General features: G+C 33.9%; 1 long non-coding RNA gene across 1 annotated transcript; it reads left to right on the forward strand.

The window, feature by feature from the left end:
- The first annotated feature begins 4,352 nt into the window (after positions 1-4,352).
- LOC106095870 (uncharacterized) lies at positions 4,353-5,025 on the forward strand. Its single transcript, XR_001222809.2, has 2 exons — positions 4,353-4,716; positions 4,874-5,025. It is a non-coding gene; the product is annotated as an uncharacterized LOC106095870 (long non-coding RNA).
- Positions 5,026-9,346: the final 4,321 nt, after the last annotated feature.

A 9,346-nucleotide genomic window follows, 5' to 3' on the forward strand; every position in this document is an offset into this window, starting at 1 on the left:
TAAGGTTCATAGTTTTGTTCAAAACAAAATTTTTAAAAGGGCGCATGATTAAACATCCCATTATCAAATTCATAGGTATATGAATGTTATGTAACCCTGAATTTTGAAAATATTATGTATTTATTAAACATGATTTGGCTAAGAATACCCCAAGTATGGGTTCCTATAATAGGAGACGTGGGTTAAATCGGCTTAAACAACTATTTTGTCATGTTTTCTTATTATAAGCAGAGAGCACTTTGGCAGACGAATCTATACGCACCAAGAAAAATGCGGAGCATTACGTGTATTTGATATAAGAGTTGAACGATATGCAATCGCATAATACTGAAATTTCATTCGATTACTGAGTACGATTCAAAAATAGAGATTTTGCGATATTTTTCGCGAAACTCGGGAGTCGTAATAATCGCGATCAACTCCGGCCTACATGGAGGGGTTTTTTTACGATTACCCCAGACCCCGCTGATGCTACCAATTCATGGTTCCCGACGTCTATTATTTGATCTGCCCTTATTTCAGGTAGAACTTCTGAGATGATTTCTACTTCAATCTACACACAGAAAACAGATTAGTTGTCCAAACCAATTTTTTTGCCAACCGCATCTTTGCTGTTGTATCAACTAACGTTGATATTGATCATATTATGCTAATAAACATAAAAATTGCTGTAAGCGTGCGTCATCGTTCGGGTGCGCTCCATGCTCTCTCTCTCTCTCTCTCTCAGATTTTTCTCCCTCGACTTATTACGTTTTAAAATTAATTTTAGTACTTTTGTTGGTGGTCAGGGCAGGTTTGAACTCATGATGTCATGTTCGGTAATAAGAAATACATATTTATGCCGTATTTTCTTAAATATGTTTAAAGGAAAAATAACAAAAAAATATGGCCGACGGGGGTTTTGAACCTGGGTTTTCCAACTCTTCAGTGGCATATGAAGATTATGTATGCAGTACTAATAGCCGGTAGGGAAGTTAGCACAACTCCGGTAGTGTTGGTAGTGCGGAAAATAAGAAGTTGTTGGTAGAAGCATAATAAATTTATGTTTTATGGAAATGATTGATGGAACTGATATATCGGTTAATAACATCTTCTAGCAATCCTTTTTATTGTAACGTTGTTAAGATAGCTACTGAATTATGAAAATAACCAATCTGTGGTTTAGTCAATTTAAATAAATTTGACATTATTGGCTTTCTATTATTCTTATGATCGATCGAATACCAACCAATGATTTCTCTGGGTGTACCACACAAGACATTTATTTTTAAAGTTTTACCAGGATTTATGAAGGATAATTAATTATTAAAATTCCATTGTGTTTAAAAATTCTTCAGTATCGTGTCAACAATCTTGCGTCAAGGGAAATATTTTCATAAAAAGTTAAACATATACAATTTTTAAACCAAATTGGCTTCTTTAATATCAAGTAAAATTTTAGTCATCAAACGACATATTTTGTTAAAATGTTAATAGATTTTAAATATCTGTATCAAATTCGTTATCTCTGGCTGAAATTTTTGTGTTAATATACCATTTTTTTCAGTGTGTGTCATAAGGGTTGCAATGCGAATTCGTATAGTTCATAAAAAATCAATGATAATTCTTAAATTTTTTGTATAAACGTGCCAAGTTTGATGTACTTTTTGCCGATGTGACGTTATGCACCACCAAAATAATATTTACTTCTCTATGACTAGCATAATTTTTTGATGACTAAATAATTGGACTTTAACATTCTAGGTTTTATCTCCACATAATAGTTGTGTTTTATTTATTTAAGAAGTTCTGGCAACTAATTTATAGCTGTTTACATTTGTTTCAAAACTTCTACTCCCACCGATGACAGAAAATATTTTATTATATTTTACGAAATATGATCCGGGTAAAATTTTTATTTAACCCTCCTTACACAGAAAGAAAAATGTTCATGATATTAATGATTTTGTCATAACATCTATGAAAAATTTTTAAATACGTCCCAATGAAAATTTTCATAACAAATCTTTATTCAATGAAACATGTCATAATATTTATGAAAATCAGATATATAGTTTATGGAAAGTTGTCATAACATTTCTGCAATACTTTCATAACAATTATGAATATTTTTCATAACATTTAAGGAAAAATTTCATAAAATTTATCATATTTATTATATCCATGGAACCCTGTTCTACTATTTATACAATATTTTCATTAAATTAAAAAAAGGGAAATAAAACCAAAAGCTTGGATATTTAATTAAATTTATTGAGATACAATTTTAAGATATATATATACACTTAGAGAGGTAGCGATTCTTGACCAGCCTCTGGGTACGCTCCATCGTTCCGATACATAAAACCGAGGCTGTAAACGAACACAAGTGTTCCACAGTTGAAAAAATATTGCTTCACGGTTACCTTTTTTGTGTAAATTTTGATGGTCAATCAAATCATGTACTTAGTTCTTACGCTTCAATTCCTCGTGCAGGCAATAGTCAGTTCGGGATGCTCCTAAAAATGTAAAGATGTGTTGTTAGATTATGGAATTTTAATGGAATATCGCGTATCCTCAGGTTTATTTCATTTTGCAAACTTTTTTTTGCACAAAAACACTATATTATTGGCAGTACTTACATTTTACATTTTTCACTTTATCAGAAAGTGTAAAACACCTAATAGCTTCAAGATTTTATGTAGAATGAATGACGCAGAGATCTAACTGTGCATGTTGTCATGTTGTGCATTGTATACGTGTGTTGTTTTTTCATTGTTTCTTTTGCACACAACGAAAGCAAAAATAGACAAACACTCAACAAAAAAATAGTGAATAAAGGCTGAACCTCTTCAAAGCATACACTAAGTAGTTTACTTGAACTTGACTTGGAAAATTCCCCCATCAAGTTTTCCTAAATGAGGCAATTTTCATTGTATATATTTTATATTTATAATAAAAATTATTAATATTATGAATATTATGTATGAAACAAAGTTTCATAAATATTAAAACTTTTTTCATAAACTATCACATTCATACATTTTCTTTCATTGAGAGTTTTCATAATATTTATGATTTTTTCATTAGTATAATAAAAATGTTCATAATATTTACAAAATCACGTTTCCTCAATAATGATCAGGTATTATAACAAAAGGTTATAATACCTGATCATTATATTTATGATAAAGAACAATTGGATACACAAATGACTAAACTTTGTCATACTTTGTTATTAAAAAATTAGTCATATAATTATTGAAATTATATTGGGTTTGGTATTTAAAAAACAATTGTGCTGACAAAAGTTATAGAAACTATTATGTGTGTCTCCTTAGAGACTGAATAAACCATATGCAAAGGAACAGGTGGATAAATGTTAAAATACTTCTAAGGGGCAAGGATCCGAACGAGCTATGCAGAAGAGGCTGAAAAGGTCTTGCATATGAGATATGACTGGGCTAGACCCAGAGGTCTCAATGTTAACCCAGAGAAGACTGAAATATGCCTGTTCACGAGGAAGACGAAGGAGGGCCAATTTAACGCATCACGTTTCCTCAATAAGACGACTTCGATATTTGACAAGGTCAAATACTTAGGTGTGATCTTCGACAGGAAACTGAATTGGAAGTGCCACATTCAGGAGCTTTCGACGCAGTCCGAGCTAAGGGAGTGGGCGACGAATGCGCATGCAACATTGTGTAACAGCGAAACGGTCGGTAGGACGGCGAAAATCCCAAGGGAGAATCCAGATCGTGAGAATACAAGGCTATTACTGAAAGAAAGCAAGAAAGAGGTCAGTATAGCTATTGGTATCATAACGGAACACATAAAACTACGAGCTCACTTATGTAAAATCGGTGCGGCAAATGATAGCATGTGTAGGGCATGCGGTGAAGATGATGAGACGTTGGAGCCTTTCCTTTGTCATTGCCCGGCTTTCGCGTCCAACTGATACCGGCACTTAGGCGGAGACACAATATCAGACATGAACCAACTTAGGGGAGTGATATTGAAAACAATTAAGGATTTTGTAAGTAGCACGTAATTCCTACCGTAAAATTTTCCTCTTAGAGCTTACTTTATAGGTTTTAGAGCGCACAACAATCCGCTTAGGTGTATGTCCATAGTGACATGGGGCGGATTAATGTCTGCACCTTCTTTTCAACATAACCTAATATGTGTGACATATGAGATATTGGTAAAAAGCAATAATTATTGTGGAATGGAATGTTCATGGGCAAATTTGCTATTTAGTTCATTCGTTTACGTTTTCAAAGGCAATTTAAACCTATTGCTTCATTTAACTAGCTTACATAAATACGTAAAATAAATAAATGCCCTTTCAACTTCGTTCTGTGTAACACATCGAGTTTTTATTCTCATACAACCTTATTCCCAAAAAATTACAATAGCTCCCGCGGTTCCCGTTCCCGTGGTGATTGGTCGTACAAGCTTGCTCACCTATGGAGATTGACGAGGACCACAAACAAAAGTAGCAACAACAACAACAGCTGAGATCGAGGTCGAAAAACTTTTTCTAGCGACACATCCTTCTGTTGACTGATATATAATCATTCATTCTACTCGAACGGATCAAAGCTAGGGGAAGCAGGGGGACACAGAGGACTGCTATCAATAAACTTGGTGAATGTGAAGCATTTCAAGGCAGTCCAAGTTAAGCGGAGTGGGCGGCGTATTGTGGAACCCACTTAGGGCATAAAAAGGAATACGGTTAGTGAATTCCTCATATAGATTGTCTTTTCATGATTTAGAGTGCACAGCAAGCCGATGACTGACTTAGATATATGTCCATAGTCCGCATGTTTTTACCAAAATCTTAAAATTTGCACCAATAATTTGGAAAAAAAAATTCTTTTCTATTTTTTAGCAGTTAACATTGTCAAATAACCGGAATTTTCAGTAATTATTTGACTGTTTTATGTGTCTGTGAATATGAAATTTTGAATCAGTTTATTGAGCAAAAAGTGTGTAATAGTTAAATACGTTTTTTACCTTATAATAAAATTATTTTGTGAATAAGGCCGTTAGTGTATAGTCGTTAATAAAACATGCCTTGTGTAGCATTTGTGGGATAGTGTAAAGTCCACCCATAACATTTGGGAGCATTTTCATTTTCGTTGTCGTTTGTTGTATATAGTCGCATGTTTTTTTGTTTTTGGAGACACGCTCCACGCTACACACACCCTCACTGCTGAACTTTGGTGCTACACTCTCATTGTGTTGTTTAATTATCGTCAGCGCCAATTTGAAAGAAGATCGAAATTCAAAGTTTGGTAGATTCAATGGATGTTTGGATTGACAACAAATCGCAAAGATACGCTGCGGATGTTTGTTTCGCTTTCATTGCTCTGCTGCTTTCTGAATATTTCATAGACCTTTTCTCCATCTGTATCTCTCTCTCTCCGTCTCTCTTCAGGCCACGTTGAAGCGGAAAGCGCCAAATGTGATCGACATATTTCGGACAAACGCTCAATACCAGTTTTGCATAGACATACCCCCAAAATATGTTTTGTGGATATTTGTTTTCGTCTTTTTTGTGGCCCCTCTTTCTTTCCCCCTCCTATAAAGATTCATTTGTTCATAAAAACATTCTACAGTTTTGACCACTTTGATGACATTTCATCATCTGCATCTATTCATTCTTGACTATTCTTTGTTGCGCCATAAATTCCTCGAGGCGTATTTTTGAACTTTTTATCAAAACAATTACGATTTCTTATCTTGACATTTTTCATGTTGAACGTCTAAAGGTTACCTTTGGCGATATAGCCAAAAATTTGTCATGAGCGGTCAAAAGATTGGAAACGTTTGGGGTTAGGGGGAGTTGTTATGAGGTGGGTGTGTCCATATTGTTAATAATTGGAATCGAAACCAAATTGTAAAACTTAAATGCGCATATGACACTTTATTTCGTTTGACAAAAATACCCTGACTAACAATGTAATAAAACAAATAATTATGAACTAGTGAAAAATGTCTAACACTAAAAAGTAGAAATGAAAATTTAAATTTTGAATTTTGAATTGATCATCTACACTTTTTTTTAGTTTTTAATTATTTTTATAGTCGATATGCATAAAAGGTCAATGGCCAAAACAAAAAAACTATTTATTTCATCACAATCCAGTCTCTATAAAAACCTCCTTTTTTAAAAAGTCTAACCGCTCAAAATTTTAATAAATACTCTTTATATTGGGTTGCCCAAAAAGTAATTGGCGGTAATATAGTAGTAATATAGTCGGCGTTGACAAATTTTTTCAACGGCTTGTGACTCTGTAATTGCATTCTTTCTTCTGTCAGTTATCAGCTGCTACTTTTAGCTTGCTTTAGAAAAAAGTGCGCGAAATTTTGTTTACATTTGTTTGTTTGGCGTCAATTTTATGGGTACCACAAGTATTGAAAGAAATTCATTTAACAAACCGAATCAACGCTTGTGATATGCACCTTAAACGCAATGAATTCGATCCGTTTTTAAAACGAATCATAACTGGAGATGAAAAATGGATTATTTACAACAACGTTAGTCGAAAACGATCATGGTCCAAGCATGGTGAACGAGCTCAAACCACTTCAAAGGCTGATATCCACCAAAAGAAGGTTATGCTGTCTGTTTGGTGGGATTGGAAGGGTGTGGTATATTTTGAGCTGCTTCCAAGGAACCAAACGATTAATTCGGATGTTTACTGCCAACAATTGGACAAATTGAATACAGCCATCAAGGAGAAGCGACCAGAATTGGTCAATCGTAAAGGTGTCATATTTCACCAGGACAACGCTTGACCGCACACATCTTTGGTCACTCGCCAAAAACTGAATGAGCTTGGCTGGGAACTTTTGATGCATCCACCATATAGCCCTGACCTTGCACCATCAGACTACCATTTATTTCGATCTTTGCAGAACTCCTTAAATGGTAAAACTTTCGGCAATGATGAGGCTATAAAATCGCACTTGGTTCAGTTTTTTGCAGATAAAGGCCAGAAATTCTATGAGCGTGGAATACAAAATTTGCCAGGAAGATGGCAAAAGGTTATCGAACAAAATGACAATTATATATTTGATTAAAGTTCATTCTAAGTTTTATTAAAAATGCATTTACTTCCTTTTAAAAAATCCGCAATTACTTTTTTAATTGGATCATTTAAAAAATTAATTGCAAATTTCGAAAATGTTGAATCATTTTTATACTCACCACCGTAGGATAGGGGGTATATTCATTTAGCCATTCCGTTTGCAACACATCGAAATATAAATTTATTGCACTACAAAGTATATATATTTCGCATCGTCGTAAAATTCTAAGACGATTTAACGATGTCCGTGTGTCTGTCCGTCTGTCTGTTGTAATCTATCTACAGGCTTCAAAAATTGAGATATTGAGCTGAAATTTGGCACAGATACGTATTTTTGATGCACGCTGGTTATATTCTTGAACGGCCCAAATCTTACCATATTTGGATATAGCTGCTATGAAGACCGATCTGACGATAAAGGATCTAATGTCCATAAATGCTTTATTTTTTATCTGCTTTCGCTGAAATTTTAAACAGTGAGTAGTTTAAGGCTTCCCGACATCTCCTGATCTACAGAAATTTGACATAAATATGATTTAGATCGGACTATATTTAGATATAGCTGCCATATTGACCGATCTGCCGATAAAGGGTCTGAAGTATATTTAGATATAGCTGCCATATAAACCGATCTCCCGATAAAGGGTCTAATGCCCTTAAATGCTTTATTTTTCATCCGATTTCGCTGAAATTTGAAACAGAGCGTAGTTTTAAACCTCCCTATATTGGACACAAATATGGTATAGATCGAACTATATTCAGATATAGCTGTCATATTGACCTATCTGCCGATAAAGGGTCTGAAGTCCATAAAATAATTATTTTTTTAACAGATTTTGCTGAAATTTGAAATAGTGAGTTATTTTTAACCTCCTGACATCCCCCCTAAATATGGTTCAGATCGAACTATATTTAGATATAGCTGCCATATAGACCGATCTGCCGATAAGGGGACTGAAGCCCATAAAAGCTTTATTTATAACCCGATTTCGTTGAAATTTGAAACAGTGAGTTTTTCTGAGCCTCCCGATATCCGACCTTAATATGGTTCAGATCAGTTTATATTTGGATATAGCTGCCAAAGAGACCACTATTTTGTTCTACAAAATTGAATAGAGACTTATATAATGCATTTTTAATAAAACTTAGAATGAACTTTAATCAAATATACTTTTTTTACACTTTTTTTCTAAAGCAAGCTAAAAGTAGCAGTTGATAACTGACAGAAGAAAGAATGCAATTACAGAGTCACAAGCTGTGAACAAATTTGTCAACGCCGACTATATGAAAAATCCGCAATTACTTTTTGGGCAACCCAATATATTAGACCACTTAATGTCCGTGCCGAATTTGGGTGCTTAAGTTATCCAATTTTCATGGGATAATTGGTAATTTCATTTTCATGATTGAAGCAGTTTCAAAATTAATTGGATCAATTAATTTCGTCATTGAAAACGGTTTTTATTTTTTTCTGTGTAAGGAACTTTGTAACCGAATAAACGAAGAAATCTAGTCTAAGCACAATTTGGTCTGATCTTTACCAATTTGGCACGAAGTGCTTTTTGTGACATCCAAATATGTGTGCAAAATTTTATCAGGATAGGATCAGATTTATATATAGCTCCCATATATATCTTTCATCCGATATGGTCTTTTAAGGCTGTAGAAGGCATAATTTTGGTCCAATCTTTACCAAATTTGACACGAAGTGCTTTTTGTGACGTCCTAATATGTGTGCAAAAGTTCATCAGAATCGGATCAGATTTATATATAGCTTCCATATATATCGTTCATCCGATATGCCCTTTTAAAGCTGTAGTTGCCACAGTTTTGGTCCCATCCTTATAAAATTTAGCAGAAGATGTTTTATTTGACGTCACACTACATGCAAAAAATTTTATCAAAATCTAACCAGATTTGGTTAAAGTTCCCATATATATCTTTTATGCGTATCGACTTTTAAAGCTGTAGTAGTTACAATTTTGGTCCGATCACTACATCAAAATCGATTTAGACAAAACTCCCATGCAGGTATGCAAAATTAAAGTCTGACTAGATTTGGATATAAGTACTATATATTAAAAGTATTACGTATACTCGGTGGTGTAGGGTATTATATAGTCGGCTACGCCCGACTTTTGCCTTTCCTTACTTGTTTTGCTTTACATTTGTTTTTCTATTTTTTTTTGCAAAGCTGCTTGCTTTGAAGAAACAATAAAATAATTACCGACACCTATAAGCTTGACATTTGCTGTCAAATTTTGAGA

The sequence above is a fragment of the Stomoxys calcitrans genome, chromosome 4 (assembly GCF_963082655.1).
Source record: "Stomoxys calcitrans chromosome 4, idStoCalc2.1, whole genome shotgun sequence".
NCBI classification, from domain to species: Eukaryota; Metazoa; Arthropoda; class Insecta; order Diptera; family Muscidae; genus Stomoxys; species Stomoxys calcitrans.